Genomic DNA, 18,631 nt, shown 5'->3' with positions numbered 1-18,631 from the left:
ATAATGTAGCAGTTAACTCTGAAATTAATTGCATAGGACACTTTAATTGTAACATAAGTGATTGTTTTCATATTTTAATCTCTTAAATATAGAATGTAAGATATGAAAATATTTGTCTGAAATATATAGTGCAGAACAATTTTATTCTAGAGAGATGCATTACAGCATTCATTATTTTTATCAAAGATTATGAAATGAGTTATTGCAAATTGCTAAGAAAAAATTTAGCATTCTGCTTAATGAAATTGAAAATCGTTAACATCCCTTATAATTTAAAGTCTTTATTATGATGTCATAGATGTACATGAAGATCACTTTAACAATTATCCTTGGAATGTAACATCCTTGATGATACATTAAGAAAATATCCAATATTTTCTTAAATAGGATACGCAGAAATTTATAAGAATAGGTATATCAAGTAATAAGTGCCAGTAAGTGATATTCCATAGTGCATAGTAATTGCTAAATAAATATTTTTAATAAGAATGTTTTTAATTACGTTCAAGGGTACTTCAAAAAGTACATGAAAAGATTTGTGGTAACTTTTAATTCCATTTTTCCATAAACTTTTTGAACTCAAATGTATGTTATAGTTAATTAACCAGTAAAATTGGTATAAAGAAGTGAAAAATTATTACCTAACTTTGTTAAAAATTTTCAGGTGCCAGATATAGTCCTGTACTTTCAAGATGCATGAAAATATACCTGAAAACCCTAATTCCTCAAAAGAGGAGAGTACACACCAGCCTACAGAAGTTTAGTACGTGTCTGCCTACTCTTCTGTCTAAGGGAAATTGCCAGGTCAGAGAGTTTTGAATAGAGGGGAGACTCTCTCAGCAGAGTGTTAACTGCCATAACCCCACTTCTCTCTGAAAGCCCCTACCTGGGCCAGAAGTCAGCATCTAACTCAAAAGCAGCAGTCAAAAACCTTGAATGCTGGTGAAAGAGAAGAGATAACATCCCCTTTCTGGAAAACTACCTTGAAAATGACTGCAAAGCAGCAGAGGAGAACTGGTTAGCATAGGGGTAGATTTAGGGTAATGAAAAAGCCAAGGACGGTTCATGGTGGTGAATATGAAGGTCAGCCCTTCCTTGTCGTTCTCACAGTTTCAACACGGAAGACATAATCATTAAATAAATCCTAATAACTATAGATATTAGGACAAGTCGGGCTCCAGGAGATCAGAGGAAACTGCAGGTTTTGTGGGAGAGTAAAATAGTCAACCTGAAATTAGATTGGAACTTCAAGAAATGTCTCTGTGTGACATAATTTGCTGCTGGACTCTGCTAGTAGGCAGTGCCCATGCAATCCAAGGCATTTGATTTCTCCTGCTAGCTCATCTGTGCAGACAGCAGTGGATAATTCCAGGTCCCTTCCTCCCCACCCCCTCCCTCAACATCACTAACTTGCATTTTTCTCATTGGACCACAAATGCAATTTTCACCATTCAGTGTCTCAAAGTTAAATAAATATGGGCTCTACAACAGAGCTAAGAAGCAACTAGTCACATAACTTACCAAATTGATTTGTCTAATGTAGTCAAGATTTTTCAACCCTTTCTGCACATGAGTTTTGCTTAAGTTTCCATGTCTGTGTAGAATGAATTAATAAGAACATTGAGAAAGCTGTGTTCACTAAGTTAAGGCATGGGACTGAAGTATTTTTCTGCTGACATAAATTTTTTAAAAGTTGCAGTTATCTCACTACCTGAATGACACAATTTAGAATGTTTGAAATGTGTTCTTTTGAGGAGTGGACCTTCATGAAAAATACTGAGATTGAGAGAGTTGGATTTGCATACTGTGCCCCAAAACACTCCTAAAACCACATTCACACGAACATAATGTAGCACATGTTTTATAAACTACTTTTTACAGACACATTCAGTTTTTGTTACACCCTTCAGGGAGTTAACTAAGAAACCGTTCCTGTAACACTCTCAAATGTTTGGGATGCATTCTTTAGAAATTAATATCCTATTGGCATGTGTATTATATTACCTCATATGCTTCTCTGCTTAAAACTTGATGACCTTTTAAAGGAAAAGAGAATAGAAAAGAGTAGCCTATCAGTTATGTTATGTCAAACTGCTTAGTGTTATTAATATAGACAAGCAGAACCCTCACAACATGCCTTAATAGTGAATTTCATGCCAAAGGAATGAAATACCTGCAGGATTCAGAGAAAGTTGAGGGGCTGTTGGGGGAATGATGGATAAAAATCAATGCTTTTGTCATATTGCAAGCATTGATTAAAAGTAAGAAATATAAAGACAAGAGACAAAGGGTTTGTTGGGCTTTCCCAGTCAGTGAAATCTATGCATTCCAACTTCTTTTTTTTTTTTCTGACAGCAAATATTTTTGGATTACACATTGCAGAGCCAGAGTAGAAGATAACTAACTCTTTATATCTGCAAATTCCTAAAACATGGACCAAGTCCAGTCCTTTTTTGTAAGACTTTTGTTATCACGAAAGGATTTCAACTTGTTTATATTCTTCTTGCAGCAAAAGTCATTTTTGTAGATTGTCTTTTTGCTCCTCTTGAGGAATGTGCACAGTTGGGACATCTTGCAAAATCATGTGTATGTACTGATAGATATATTTCCCTTTAAATTTGACATATGTTGATATCATGCTCCCTTGGCATCAAATAAAAATAAAAACAGATTTCAACCTCAACTTCAGTATGGTTGGCTAAAAAAATGAAAAACAACTGAATTTAATTAAGTACAAAGACAATGATTGGAAGACATTTTAGACATGGAGCTTGAATAAATCCAACTAGTATTTTGTAATTCTCAGCTCATGTGAACAATAGCTATTAAAATTCCCACTTAATAGCTGTAAATTCAGGGACATGAACGATTCAAGTTACTTTTTCAAACATATCTTCTGTGGAACCAAGTGAGCTGATATGTTGGGATAGCAGTTGGGATTTTAGCAATCTCTGATGGAGCCTTAATTGTTAGCAAAGGAGAGAACAAGATAAGGGTCAGTCCTCTCATAGTGGGAATCAAAGAGAAAATTGAGATTAGAGGAAAAAAACAATAAAAACTGATGGTGCCCCTGCACTTTACAAGCAATGTCTCAGTTTGGGAATGGGAATAAATATTTCTGTTGTACACTAATTCAGGTTCTAAATAGGGTAGTTGTTAAACATCTCCCAAAAGCTACACCAAGTTCCCTCCCAAATTCTGCACTTCACCACGTCTTGGTTATGGGATCTATTAATAATTCTTATGGCAGAGTGGGAAAAGGGCCCCCAAGTGACATCAGCATTTTGATTTTTACTATATTATGTTCCACCTCTGGGAGAAAAGGTGGCTATGAATTAGGGTCACCAATTTTTTATGTCCAAAGGTAAGTTTATGTACTTCTTTGTTCAAACATATAGATAGAAAAATAAAGACAGACACAAAGAGGCAGTAATGGTTTTCAGTGGTGCCTAGCCACTATCGACTTCTTGAAGTGGAGTGAGGGACAGCTTTGCAGTGTGGACAGAGTCCTGGGACCTCTCTTAAGACCCCTGCCTAGGCCAGTAGTATGCTCTAACAGTTTCATATGGTTTTATAAGAACTGATTGTTAAATGTTCAAGAATTTTGCAAATTAGTTGGTAGCCTGAAATCGGCCATTGTAAAAATATTTACACCACAGAAATTGGCTACAAATACTATAAATTAGGGTACTTTTTTTTCTTTTTTCAGAGATCTAATATATCAGCACACCACTGTCTTCTGGGTACCTCCATACATAATCTAATGCTAAGCTATTGCAGTCTGCTTTTGGGGATAAGGGTAAAGCTTTTCTAGTAAGAGCTAGTGAGAATCTCCAATTGGTTTGTCAGTCACTGTTTAAAAATGTTATGTAATCAATGAGCAATGAGGTTGGTCAGAAGGAGAATATTTTATACAGACCATAAGGGCTGTTACTCCATTTCCTGTTTTGGACTCTGACTACATTGTTGCAAAACATAATGGCATGTGATTTCTGTCTAATTGCCAATACTAGACACTTATGCTGGCCCCAAGACTAACCAATTTACCCCTGCATGATTTTATCTTTCCTTTTTTCTGTGCTTGTTTTATGATGGGTATTCTTGGCTATCTTTGTTTTAAATTTATCTAATCTGATTATAAATGTAATTATTATAAGGCAAAGATATGTATTTTATGCAGTGTTGAAGCAGAAAGAATATAAGCTTGAGTTTGTTTTTGTTTGTTTGTTTGTTTCAAATTAAGGAGAAATAGTCACTATATGTCCCTTCAGATGTTAACCTTTGGTGGTGAACTACTGGCAACAAAAGACAATGAATAAATGTTTCCATACCAAGATAGAGAATGTTCTATAATTAATTAATCAATTAATTAGTTACATGACAGTTACATATGAAGTTTGAGAGCTTTTTAAAAAAACATTTTAGTTGAGAATAAAGGCAATATATATTATGCTTTACCCAGCTGGTTAGAGCTTCTTAGGGTGGGGAAAATTTTGGTTTAATCATTAGAAAAATATCCACAAGCTATGGGTTTCCAAACAAATCTCCTTCCCAGAAGTGTAGAGTTATTTAGTGATTACTATGGAAGTCCTGCAGTGAGAGAATGAAAGAAATTGTTTTTCTTTACAAATAAACTAAATGTGTCCAGGGAAGGATGGTAAAAAAAAAAAAAAAATAAGGAAAAAAAAATTTTGCATGTTTTACAACTGCTGAATCATATGGAAATCCCAATGTTTTGGAAAGCAGGATGAAATGTCCCCCATTTTTAAACCATTTTTCCTATGACATTGTCCACTGATAACATGGTGCTTGGTGCAATAATCAGCATAATGAAGGTTCCAACAAGAGTCAATTGACAAGATAGACAACAAGAAGATAGACAATTTATGGCTAGGCATGAGAAGACCTCTTCTGCCATTTTTACTTAGCTGGCTTGTTTCTGAAGCTAACTCGACTCATGATCACAGTTTTAAAAACATTCTCCAAACAAGCCGGAGTCTATCAGAACATTTCTGATAGATATTTCTGCCCCTGCCACTCTATATGAGAACATGGGTATCACTTCTTGTCATCTCCCAGAACCATGCTTTACATTGGCCTGATGAGGACTACTGAACAGTTCATTACAAAATGAATTGCTACCAAACAGTTCATTAACGAGTTGAAAATGGCCTCCACGTGTGGTCTCAACTTGATCAGATTTACTACTGAGTCTCATGGGAGGACAGTGGACAAAGTCAGATCATCACCAGTAGGCATGTGAAAGTGTCTACATAAACCACATTATGGTGACATGGTTTACTTGATTTATCATTAAATTCAAGTACAAATTTCAGTTTGAGATGAGCTTTTTTCTATTTTGTGCGATTAGCACATAGATACTTCGGATGTTATTTAGACTTACAGATGGTAGACGATTATTATCACTTAACAGTTTCCCATATTAATCAGGATAGATCAGGCTATGCCACAGACCCAAAATCTCAGTGGCTGAAGACAGCAAAATTTCTTTCTTTCTCATGTCTGTAAGTCCAAAATGGGTTTGGTTGACTCTATGCACTGGGCTGCTCTATCTTTTTGATGTTGTATCCTTAACAATGGTCTCCACACTTGCTCTCTTGGAGGATGTGGAAGACAGGAGAACTGCACATGGGATTATCATTGCTGCAGCCCAGGAATGAGCCATATTATTTTCTTTCATTTTTCCTTTGTCATAACTAATCACATGGGCCTACTAGGGAAGTGTAGTTTCACATATTCCCATGAAAGAAAGAATAAGACATTGTTAAGTGCTATTATCTTTTTACTTCAATGCACTTTTTATTAATATTAGTATCATATAAAAGCAAACTGCAACTTTCCACATTGAACATGTAAAAGCACATAGTTTAATTTGCTTGAAATTATTTATTTTGTAAAGAAAGAAATTTCAGACAAACTTTCAAATGATAGATGATGTTGGTTTAGTGACAATGTACGTAAAATGCAGGTTGAAAATTAACATTCATTAGTATTGTTTTTATCACCCTACTCAATGAGTGTTTCTTTTTTCCCTGTGTCTATATCTGCTCATTGTGTTTTATCGATATAATTTTTTTCTCATTTAATATTTGTCTAAGTCCATTGTGCTGGCTGCTATAACAAAATACCATGGACTGGGTGGCTTATAAAACAGAAATTTATTTCTCACAGTTGTCAAGGCTGGAAGGACAAAATAAGGCACCAGAAGATTCAGTGTCTGGGTAGAGCAAGCTTCCTCACAGCCACGTGATCACTCTAACCTCACACGGTTCTGACATGTTCATTGTCTTTGAGGTTTTATTATTTACCTGTAAGCTGGATACTATCCTAAATTCCTCCATTTCACTAAAACTGAAACTAGCATTTTCCTAAACCCTGAAAACTTAAACTGGACAATTTCATATGAACTTTAGAAAAATCACCATAACAAATCATGTAAGGGCAACTCTATGTGGGCAACTCAGCAAGTTCACCAGAATATCCATTGGCATAACCAGAGACACTCAAACTGCAAACCAGGAAAATCTATCAAATTGCACCTGCCATCCTCATTCCACCATTTAAGGGTACTTCAAACTCAAATCTAGAAATCTTCTCAACTAGCTTCCCTCCAGACTCAAAAACTACATTCATAATTTGGTCTATTAATCTTTATTCTTTTCTCATTATCCTCTCATGATACCTTAAATTCCTGAAGTGAACAATTTAGCTTCAGTACTTCTTCAAAACAGGAGAGTTCTTAAGCACCTAATTCCTCAACAAGAAGACTATACTCTTATTGGAGGAAAAATGCTTTTTTAATATTAATACATCAGAGAGTGTTACCCAAAATTTTAAAAATCTTAAATACTGGATGTAAATCTTTTATCAGATAGGTGAAACTTCTTCCATAGATTAAATCTTGGCTCCTGGGAATCTCCGTTTCAGTAAATTTTTCAGTCTCTGAAAAACTACTGTTATTATAATTAATAATAATTTTCCTCATGGATTGTATTCTCTCAAGAGTTTTAAGTGCCTTTTGGGAGCCACTCACACATCAAATTATATCCGTCAGTACTCATATAATTTGAAGAGCTAAATACCCAGACCACCCATATCTATGATGACTATGCATCTGTAAGTAGCAGAGACTGCATGATTATCCCTCTGCTATGGTTTGATGTCTTCTCCAAATCTTATGTTGAAATTTAATTGCCAGTGTGATGCTAGTAAGAGATGGGACCTTTATTAGGTGAATAGGCCATGAGGGCTCTGCTCTCATGAATAGATTAACATTGTTATCTTGGGAGTAGGCTCATCATTGCAAGAGTGTGTTGTTGTGAATGTGTTTGTCCCTGTCTTGACTGCTCTCTTGTGTGCTTTGCCATGTGACGCCTTCCACCATGTTAGGACGCAGCAAGATGGCCCTCACCAGAGGCAGCTACTCAATTTTGGACTTCCCAGCCGCCACATCAATAAATCTCTATTGCTTATAGATTATGCAGTCTATGATATTCTGTTATAGCAACTCAAAATGGAGTAAGGCATACCTCCAGTGGTACATCAACAGAGGCACTCCAGAGTCATGCTATACTCTAATGCTATAGCTTTCTGAAAGGACGACAAAAGGGGAGAATCACTAAAAGAAAATGGACAGCAGGCATGAAAATTCCCTGAGCTGATAAAACCAGTTAGGCCACATAAGTGATCCCTAACTTAGGTGATTTTTTGTAAATGACTCTGATAATCACAAATTATTCCAAAAATGGTATAAGATGATCACTTCAAATCAATCATTCGTCATCTTGAAACCCCCAATGTAATAGCAGATCATTGTAAAAGTTAAACAACTTTCTAATTTTTGCTCTATAAGCCATCCTGTAATGCCAAGTACCTGAGCTCCCTCTCAATGCTTTCATTTTTATCTTTCCTGGTTTGTGAACTGTTCTTTTCTATGTACCATAAACTTTTACTATTTATTTTTTTAATTTTATTTTGTCAATATACAATGTGGTTGCTTATTGTGGCCCATTACCGAAAGCTCCCTCCCTCCTCCCTCTCCTCCCTCCCACCCAGCAATGTCCTTTCTCTTTGCTTGTCATATCAACTTCAAGGAATTGTAGTTGTTATGTCTTCTTCCCATCCCCCCCCCAATTTGTGTGTGTGTGTGTGCGCGTGTGTGTGAATTTGTTTATTTATTTTTAGCTCCCACCAGTAAGTGAGAACATGTGGTATTTCTCTTTCTGTGCCTGACTTGTTTCACTTAATATAATTCTCTCAAGGTCCATCCATGTTGTTGCAAATGGCAGTATTTCATCCGTTTTTATAGCTGAGTAGTATTCCATTGTGTAGATATACCACATTTTCCGTATCCACTCATCGGATGATGGACATTTGGGCTGGTTCCAACTTTTACAATTTTTAATTTGATCTGATTTTATTTTTGACAACTTAATATTAGTCATTTTATTCAAAACAAAAAGAAATATTTTCAAAATCCACCTTGTAAGGTATGTTATTCTTAAATCTCACCTTTTTTACCTTGACCCCATCATTCCCCAACCCAGTGATACAAGTTTACATATAATTTACTTTTGTGAGCTTGTATTTCATCTCCAGTTTACAAAGTTACATGGGAAGACACTTAGGTATAACCATTTGAAAAATCTAGGTTTACTTATTTTAAAATCTACTGAGAAAAAAAAAATTGATAGCTTCCTGCAACTTCTGGATGAGAATGTATTGAATATCTCATGCCACTGAAACACCCTTGGCATAGTCAGTATCTTGTTCTACACAATGGTTGATCCTTGGAAGCCAGTGTTTGAAGCCAAACATTTTCTAAGACAAAGCTTGGCATTTTTTAAATGTTCTGTGAGGTAATATTTTGCATCTCTATTATGAACTGTTAAATTCAGCATTTATCAGCACTTGAGTTTGATATATCCCTCTCTCTGGGTATATTTCTTTTGCTGGATTTATAAGTAGCTATCTTTCTAAAAAGAACAAAAGGGGGGAAGGGGTACTATGGTATTTTAAAAGCATTGTTAATGATGCCCGAAGTTGGAAGGGACCCTTGAGGCTATCCAGTTTTTGTGTAACATGTGCCAAAGCCCTTACTTACTCGGAAATAAGTTTTATATTTATCAAAGTTACAATAGTTTTTTGAGACTATTATGTTAAGTACAGAGGAAATAGGACTCTAGAAATATTTCTTGGTATAAGAAATTTTTAGTTTAATTTTTCTATCCATGTTCTCATAGTAAAAGTCTTACTTTGCCTCGGAAATGCACTTGGGACTATGAGTAAAAGAAATGTCAAACCCAAAGCAGTGAAATCACACACACACACACACACACACACACACACACACACACACACACACACACACACACACACACGCGCGCGCGCGCACACACACACACACACACAATTAGAAAGACCTGTAGGTGAAAGACACAGGAGACAAGAGGCACATAAAAGACTAAAGAGGGAAAAAAAAGAATTAAGACAGAATCAGAAAGTATATCATGGTAAAAGAAGATTTTCAAACATCTAGAAGTTTGAAAAAGGTTTCTTGTCCATTTCTTAGCTAGAATATACAAATCCATTCCTGATAAAGAATATTGTATTAATAATTTTTTTCCAGATATTTTTAATGTCAGATACCAAGATTCCTAGAAGTTCATTGGAGAAGCCAATAAACAAAAGAAAAAAAGTAATAGAAATAATAAGTAAGAAGAAACAATGACTAAATAAAAGTCGGGAAGTAAACAAAGATATACAGAATACACAGAGTATAACGTGACAGTGTTAGTCTCTTCAGAAATGTCAGATGCTTAGGCTGACAAGAAACAGACACTTATTTGTGGCGTGGAGAAAGTCACATGACCAGCTCCTCCTGTGGAGATGTAACAAGTTGATAGGTCTCTATCTTAGCTCAGGCTCCATAGAAAACAGACTCTGAGATGCAGATTTGCTTTCAAGTAGTTTCCTGAAGAGTATTCTTGAGAACAGCTCCTTTGAAGGAGTTGAGGATGTAGGATTAGACAGAAGGAGGAGTTGAAATTTTATTTAGTCACAATTTCAACAATTTCTGGAGTTGGGCAAACCCTTCAGAGTTGTGACTCCCTGAGGCAAGAGGCCAGTCTTTAATACTCCTTTATCACCAGCTGGACTCCTGGTTCTAACCAAGATGAAATAATCCCAATACATCTTACAACTTAAAACATTGGCTATAACACAACAAACAAGCATTAGAGTCTGAAAGATTAACAAAGGTGGACTACCAAGGGATCTTGGGACTTGAGGAACAACATGGCAGTTGTTTTCTTACTGTCTCCCATATATCCCAGATGAGGTGTTTGCTGGGTTTTCTTACTGGGTTTTCTTACTGTCTCCCATATATCCCAGATGAGGTGTTTGCTGCAGAATCCTCTAACTTGGAACTGCCAACCCACCAGTCCCCCTACCCCCCAAAATCTAATGAAATCCTGTTACCCTTTAGCCAAAGGACTAGTAAAAGGGTGGTCAAAAAACAGAAAAGCATTTTGGCAATTGCTACCCTACTCCAGCCAAACACCAAAAAAATATGTCAACATACCCTCCCCCAACTCCACAGTTTCAGTGGAGCTGAGTGGGGAACTGACCAGCCATCATGCAGAAGCAAGCAGCAGGGCTACAGTTTTCCCATCCAGTCATTTCAGCAGAGCTGAGCAGACAGCTAATCAGACAGCTAATCTTCCATTCCCAGTCTTGCAGAAGCATGTGGAGATTACATTCCCCACCTGGATATTGTCAATGGGGCAGAGCAGGGAGATTATCTTCCAAACCTCTCCTGGTAGAAGCAGATGACCGTAATCTGATCCACCTGCTGGGATAGCATAGCAGGGACCAAACCCCCTGAACGTAGAAGCAGGGGGTGCTCTAGTTCTCCCTCCAAGGTAGTGTCAGAGGGGCCCAACAACAAACAGCCTCCACCTCCAGTCAGCAGCAATAAAACTTAACGTAGTGCAGAGGTAGGCTATTCACCACTAGGCATCATCTGTTCCACACTGCCCTCCAACCCTGTGTTGTCGGAGCCCAGTGGGGAGCTGAATCTCCATCTCCAGATGGCAGCAGAGAAACTGAACAAGATGGTGTGAAGCAGAACTGTGCATCACTCTGTCCCTATGTGTGGCATCATCCGGGTTCCAGGGGAGACATGAGCTTTCACCTCTAACCAGCATCAATGAAGCAGAACAAGGTGGGCAGAGACCAGGCTAATTCATCCTCAGTTCCTCCTTCACCTCCGCTGGTGCCTGTGAAACTCGGTGAGGAGCTGAGCTTCCATTCCCACCAAGAAGCAAAAAGCAACGTTATTCCTCCTGTGACGTCAGTGAGACTCAGAAAGGAGCTGAGCTTATGCTCCACCTTTCCACAACAAGACAGTGTGAGTCAGCTCTCTACCTTTTCTTGGTAGTGCCAGTGGGGCTGAGAGGAAAGCTGAATATAAAAACCCTATACACACGCACTACACTTTGAGAGATTAAGTAGAATCTGGTGCCTAATAATATTCAAACAAAAACCAGGAAAATCACAACTTGCACGAAAAAATAAATAAATAAAAAATAAACACACACCAAAACTGAGATGAAACACATGTTGAAATGACCTGATATGAACTTTAATGCAACCTTCATAAAAATGCTTTGACAGCAAATATAAATTTTCTTAAAAAATGAAAAAATAAGAAACCTCAGTAAAGAAATGAAAGTTATATAAAAGAACCAAATGGAAATTATGGAACTGAAAAATGCAATAACCAGAAAAGAAAACTCACTGGATGGGCTCAATATTAAAGTGGACATGAAAACCAGTAGGCTTGAGAACATGTCAATAGAATTTCCTTATTCTGAGCAATCCAAAGAAAATAGATTGGGGGGGAAGAAAAAAAGGAACAGACATAAACCTTAGATTCAAGAAGCCAATCAAATCCCAAATAAAATAAAGCCAAAGAAATCCAGGCCAAAACACATAAATAATTAAACTTCTGTAAATTAAAGACAATACTAAAAACAACCAAAGAGAAATGAGCATTACTTATCAAGGGACACCAATTCAAATGACAGCAATCTTCTCATCCGCAACTATGGAGGCTATAAGAAAGTCACAACATTTTTTAAGTAATGAAAAAAAAAAAAAAAGACTGTCAACCATAAACTTATATACAGCAACAATATCTTTAGGAAATGAAGGAGAAAAAAGACATTTTCAGATGGAAGAGAACTAAAATAGTTTGCTAGCAAACCTATCATTAAGTGATGGTTAAAGAAAGTTCTCTAAACAGAAGGGAAATGATAGCAAAATAAGCACTAAGACTTCATAAAAGATGCTCTCTGATAGGTATTAACATGCAAGAAAGATTTCATAATTCTTTCTCTCTCCCATAAATCCATTTATAAATGACTGTTTCTTAGATTTCCTTGTCCCTAATGTTCCAATCTTTCTATTTCCAGGCCACTGACCAACCAGTCAATCCATTCTTCACTTCATATCCCACCCAGGAGGCCTCTAGCTTTTACACTTATTCTTTAATTGTGAATTAATCACCCTCAGATTTTCATTTTCTCTTATGGATCGATTTCCTCCAGCAACAGCCATTGACTTGCATTTCTCAAACACCTAGCCTATTACCCCTGCCAGTGCAATCTCTTCCACCAATATCACATTCCATTTCACAATCATGGCATTTTAACAATTGGACCATTACAGTTTGGAGGGTTGATCCATGTTCTACTTAACAGCTGTGCTGTGGGTTGAATGTGTCCCCCCAAAGTTCATGTGCTGGAAACTAGATCCCTATTGTAACAGTGCTTATAGGTTGGGAAATCTGATCACAGTATTTGAAAGGTGGGGCCTTTATGAGGTGATTGGATCATGAGGACTGTGCCCTTGTGAATGGATTAATCCATTCTTGTAGTAATGGGTTAATGATTTAATGGGCTACCATGGGCATAGCCTTTGGCTTTATAAGGAGAGCATGTGAAAGCTCTCTTGCCATTCTCCCCATGTGATACCCTGCGCTGTGATGGAACTCTGCATAGCCCCCATCAAGAAGAAAGCCCTCACCAGATGTTCCCCCTGGACCTTGGACTTCCCAGCCATCAAAACTGTAAGAAATAAATTTTGTTTTCTTGTAAATTACCCAGTTTCAGATATTCTGTTATGAGCAACAGAAGACAAACTCATACAACCTGTGATAAGGACTTTGGAGACAGCTGGAAATAAAGTGACGCAGCTCCCAAATCCCATTATAGAACCTTCTTTCTCAGAATATTGCTCATAGTAGTTGCCTTACATTGTGTCCACAGGAAACAGACTCTGAGACAGAGATTTGCACGCAGGGTATTGGGGAATGATTGCAAGAACAACACCTGTGGGGGGTAGAGGGCATAGAATTGGGCAAGGGACAAAGGCGAACAGTGATGCATTTATGACAATCTCCAGAGGAGCTCTGGAGATGAGCTGGCCCTACAGAGTTGACATTCACTAAGCTAAAGAAGACAGACCTTCATATGCTGCTTCAATCAGTCATTACATGAGATATACTTTAACCTGAGGAGCCCTGACTTTGGGCAAAGCAGTTCTCTTTAGCTGAGGGAAATTCTGGAGAGCAGCTCAGCCAGGAACCAAAACAGACAACACTCCCAGTAGCTGGGAGAGTGACTGCCTCCATCCCAAATGGCGAATCTGGAAAGCCACCACAGTAGCCACCTCAAACTCCCTATGATTACGAACCAGTTTTCTTTTCTCAAATTCCATCTCAGCCTCCTAGATACCTGATTTTACAGTTGTTTTTAACAGAGTTGGCTGTATCTTTATTTCTATGTGCATCCTCTTGAGCAATGCCCATTACCTCAGCTAAACAAGTAAGTTTTTAACAGTTTTTAGGCTTTTGATCATTTATACCGTATGAGTAGTTTCATTTTTATTAAGAGATGAATGAAAATAGAATTTTATGCTGGAAGATGATGTGCTATTAAAAAAATAAATATTTTGTTATCTATATAATTCTTACCCAAAAAATGTATACAAAATTTCCCCAGGAACTGGTGTCAGATTACCTTATCTACAATTTATTGTCATCAAGGAACCAAAGGGCCAGAATCATTAGTAAATGTGTTCTTATAGATATTTGGCGAAGTATGGAAAGTAGAACTGAACATGGATTTGTTTGCTATTGTCATCCAGAAACTATTATGCCACTGAATCAACAACATTTGTCAAATGTCAATAAAGTCAATTAATGATCTATGTCCATATTTGATTTTAGAGAATTGGCAACATGCAAGAATTCATTGCATTTTTCAGCTGTGGGAAAAGATACATTTAATTCCTTTTATCATAAACCTAACATATATTTCTTTGTTGACACTACAGTTATAGAAAATATCACATCTTTATTTATTTAGTCATTCAATTTTTATAAAATTATAGTAGATATTCATATTGTAAGTGCTCAGCTGTTTGAATTTTCATAAGCTGAGCACAGCCTTGTAATCAGCATGCAGATGGAGAAGCAGAAAGTCACTAGCCCCATAGAGGCTACCTCCGCCCCTTGTAATTCTCATCAGACATTGCCTCCCCCAATGGTTAATTGATATCTTGTATCCAGCATACATTAGTTCAGCCTGTTTTTGTACTTCATTTAAGTCATAATATAATATCACTTTCCTGTGTCTAGCTTTTTTCAGCTCAGCACTGTTTGTGAGATTCCTCTATTTCATGCTGGTATGTTTCATTAAACAAATTTTAATTCATCACTTACTATTGGCCTGGCAACCCATATCCCAATTAATAATGTCCCTTATTGAGTATTCATACATACTACTTAGTAAATAATTGAAAACCAGTTCAAAAAGCCAATACATTTGAAATTCCTCGCAAGATGCAATTTGGTAAATGCATTTAGATTTTGGCTGACCAACTTGGCTAGTGTTCATTTTACCCTTGGCTACATTTGAGTTTGTAGTCACCACACAATGGGGAACAATGTATATGAAGTCTACCAAACTGAGAAAAACAGATGTATACTTTTAAATGGTAAAGAAAATCTTCTTTCCAGAAAATAGCTATTCACGAGATTTATTGTTAAAGTCAACAAGGTTTGGAAACTCACTTGGAAACTCTAATACAATGTCTACTGAGTCTAGAAAACAGTGCTGAAATTCCTACCAAACAGGATTGTACAGTGGAGCACAGAATCATGTATAAGTTCATGCCATAAAACAGTAGCCACTTGTAGCTAATCAAAGTGATTGTTTACAGAGTGGGAAAATCTTCGTAAGATATCATAAATTTTTAGTGCTTTTAAAGACAGAATATTTATCAATTACATCCATACTTTAAAAAAATATTTGACATGAAAGTTATAGAGAGAATATATCAGTTTAATGAAAAGAAAGAGCAAAATAAACAAATAGTATAGCTTATTTTACTACAAAACAGAAGTGTCTCATTGTACCCTGCAAGGGGCACATGTCTGAAGAATACCCTATGGCTTGTATTCAATTATATTTCACCAGTACCAAGACAGGTAGCGGGTAGCAGAGGCAAAGAGGTGGACCTCAACTCAAAATGATAAGATATGAGTATGTAATTAGGTTACATCATCTCTTCAAAACTCACTTTGTGGAAACAATAAACCAAGTGATGGTTTGTGTGGCTGAAGTAGGCCATCTACACTGTGTAGAAAGATTCCAGGGCTATGAAGGAATTTCAGGGATGCAGCAATGTGGTATTAACTGAAGACTGAAGTGAGAAAGACAGTGATGGCAATTTGAGAATGGCTTAAGGTAGCATTCTACAAAGTGTTACCACAATGTTGGAAATCCCTGTGGTGAAATCCAAATATTGAGTAAATGCCAGTGTGACTAGAGTGCAGAGAACACCAGGGCAAGTGAAAGAAAGTTGGTCTGGAAAGAAGGAAAAAAATACTGCAGGAATTTATGGACCATGATAATGACGTTGGTCTTGATCTTGAGAGCAAAGGGAGCCCAAAGACAGGCTTTGAACAGCAGAGTGACATGATCAGATTTGCATTGTTAAAGGGACAGTATAAAGAACAAATTGAAGAAAGACAAGAGATAGAGTGAAGTAGGCACCTTGCCATACCTCTATGAGGTAGCTATAGAAGAAATACTAAATAAGGAATCTTGAAATATGGGTTCCAGGATCTTTGCTCTAGTGACTATTTCATGCGGCAGTAGAAAATTATCTTATCTGAGATTTAGGTTCCTCAAATTTAAAATAATGATAATAATATTATGTTCACCACACAATTGTGAGAAACAAATAGAATGATATAAAGGCCTTAATATAAACTGAAGAACATGATTAGTTATTATTTTAATTAGTATAAATTTAAACAATAAGTGAAGTAAATTAGTGACATGAAAATAACTTCACACTGGTGTATACACACACACACACACACACTCATGCATGCTTTCCAGGTTTGAGAAGGGGTTACTTTTTTTTTGTTTTGTTTTGTTTTTCAAAATAATAAAATAGTTAACCAGATTCAGAAACACCTTACATTTTCCCTGAACATAACATAGACAATGAAGGGCAGTTTATCACATTGAGTGAATTTTTAAAAGTCATATCACAGAAAAAAAATGCACAAATTCCATTAGGTACAAGTGATGACAACAATTTAGTTGAGCTATTTTCTTTGGATACAGAAATCTCTCAAGCCTAAGTGTTGTCACTCCGTGGAGTGAAATATGTTATTTGAACTGGACCTTAAGAAAATTATCTTCCTCCTGGTATGGAATTGTGATTAACCATGAGAATAGAAGAGAAAGTCAAAATCCAATGTCTTTGCTCAATAGTTTTAAATGGGATGAATAGTAAGTTCAATTTTAGATCCTTCAGAAAGGGGAATATTTTCCTATAATACCATCCTGCAGAAAGAGGTTCAGATAAGTTAAGTTACTGAATGGATAAAAGAGAGAGGGAGATGAAGAAAAATAAGGAGCAGAGCAGGAATAAATAAGAGGAAGGAAGGAAGGGAGGGAGGAAAGGAGGCTAGATGGAAGAAAAGAAGAAAGGAGAAAAGAAACAAAATAAAAAGTATAAGCAGGAACCATTTTTCACGACTAAATATATCAGTTCATAAATTCAAAGGATAACCTGTATTTTCTGATGTGATTAAAATTATTAAATGAACACATCATAAATTCATGTTGAAAAAATCGTAATTATCTATGTTATTGCCCACTGCTATTTGGACTGAGGGGTAAACCTAAGTAAAATGCAAAAATCTAAAAATAGCAATAAACCATTTAAAACAAAGGTGTGTTATTTTTGTTTTGTTTTTATCCTGAAGGAATCAACTAAAGTTTCATTGAATATTTCAATTTCCCTTAAAATAAACTTTTGGGTTGTTTCTGTATCTGCACGAGGGTAGTTCGAAAAGTTTATGGAAAGATTAGTATTATATTTAAATTCTATTTTTCTATGAACTTTTTGAAGTACCCTACTATATGCTGATTAAACATTGAAATGCTGTATAGGTCAGAGACCATTTACTTAAGAAATCTAGGTACTGATACCATCTCAGCCCCAATTCTTTATAGATATTATTAAACCTATTGTAATTTTGGTACAGATGGGAAAAAAAACTGTATTTCAGACAGGCATACAAAACAATTTTTCATATAACTAGAGTTTACAAGAAAATTAAAGTATTTCTCTTTAAGTTTCTCTTTAAGTAGCTATGACAGCAAGAATATGTTTTCCAGTAGTGCGTTGGGGGATCTTAGTGGCAGACAAGGAAATTCCTAAAATAGTTTTTACTGCAACGTCATTTGAGGTATATTTAACACCTTATATATAAGGTGTTTGGGCCCAGGCTGAACAAATAAGAATAGAAGCACTAGCAGTTTTGTTTCAAAATCGGCTTAACTTCTATTTATAGGACATTGTAGTAGAGATTGACTGCTGGATATACTCTCTTTTACAGAACCCTGTCAGATTGTTATCATTTCTAGTAAAGATTGATTCAGATAAGTCAGGGAGGTGGCAGGATCTGATATGTACTCCAGAGAGATGTAGTTGAATTACATGGTATTATCTCTAATTACAAATAAATGGAAAATAAAATGAGAGTGAAAATTGAAACTCTTTCCATCACCTTACAAATGTAATCAAATACAATTAAATCTCCAAAGGTATTCAAGTATGAGCTGAGTTGAGCAATTGTATTAAACTAGTAGGAATAAATCCCTTTATTTTAAAAGAGGTAGCAAAATCATAAGACTAATCATGAGGAACAAGTGGTCTTTGCCAGACATGGCTCCATAAAGCTTATTCCCACTAGTTACATCAGCCAGGAAACTGTAAACTTCAATTCATTGCCCTGAAATTATTTTCAGCCTGTTGATTCCGATCTCATGCAACTGACCTTCCCCCCACCACGCATTATCTACATATATTCCCTTAACTTTCTACAGTCTTAGAATTACATCATTACTCAAAACAATTCCAAAAACAAAACTGAGCTACACGATTAAACTGCTGCTATATTTTAGGTATATTTAATTTTTATATTTGACCTGATATTATGAATAATATCCTTTTGAAA

Source organism: Cynocephalus volans, chromosome 1 (assembly GCF_027409185.1).
Source record: "Cynocephalus volans isolate mCynVol1 chromosome 1, mCynVol1.pri, whole genome shotgun sequence".
Taxonomy (NCBI): Eukaryota; Metazoa; Chordata; class Mammalia; order Dermoptera; family Cynocephalidae; genus Cynocephalus; species Cynocephalus volans.
The sequence above is the reverse complement of the archived record's forward strand: the minus strand, read 5'-3'. Positions refer to the sequence as shown.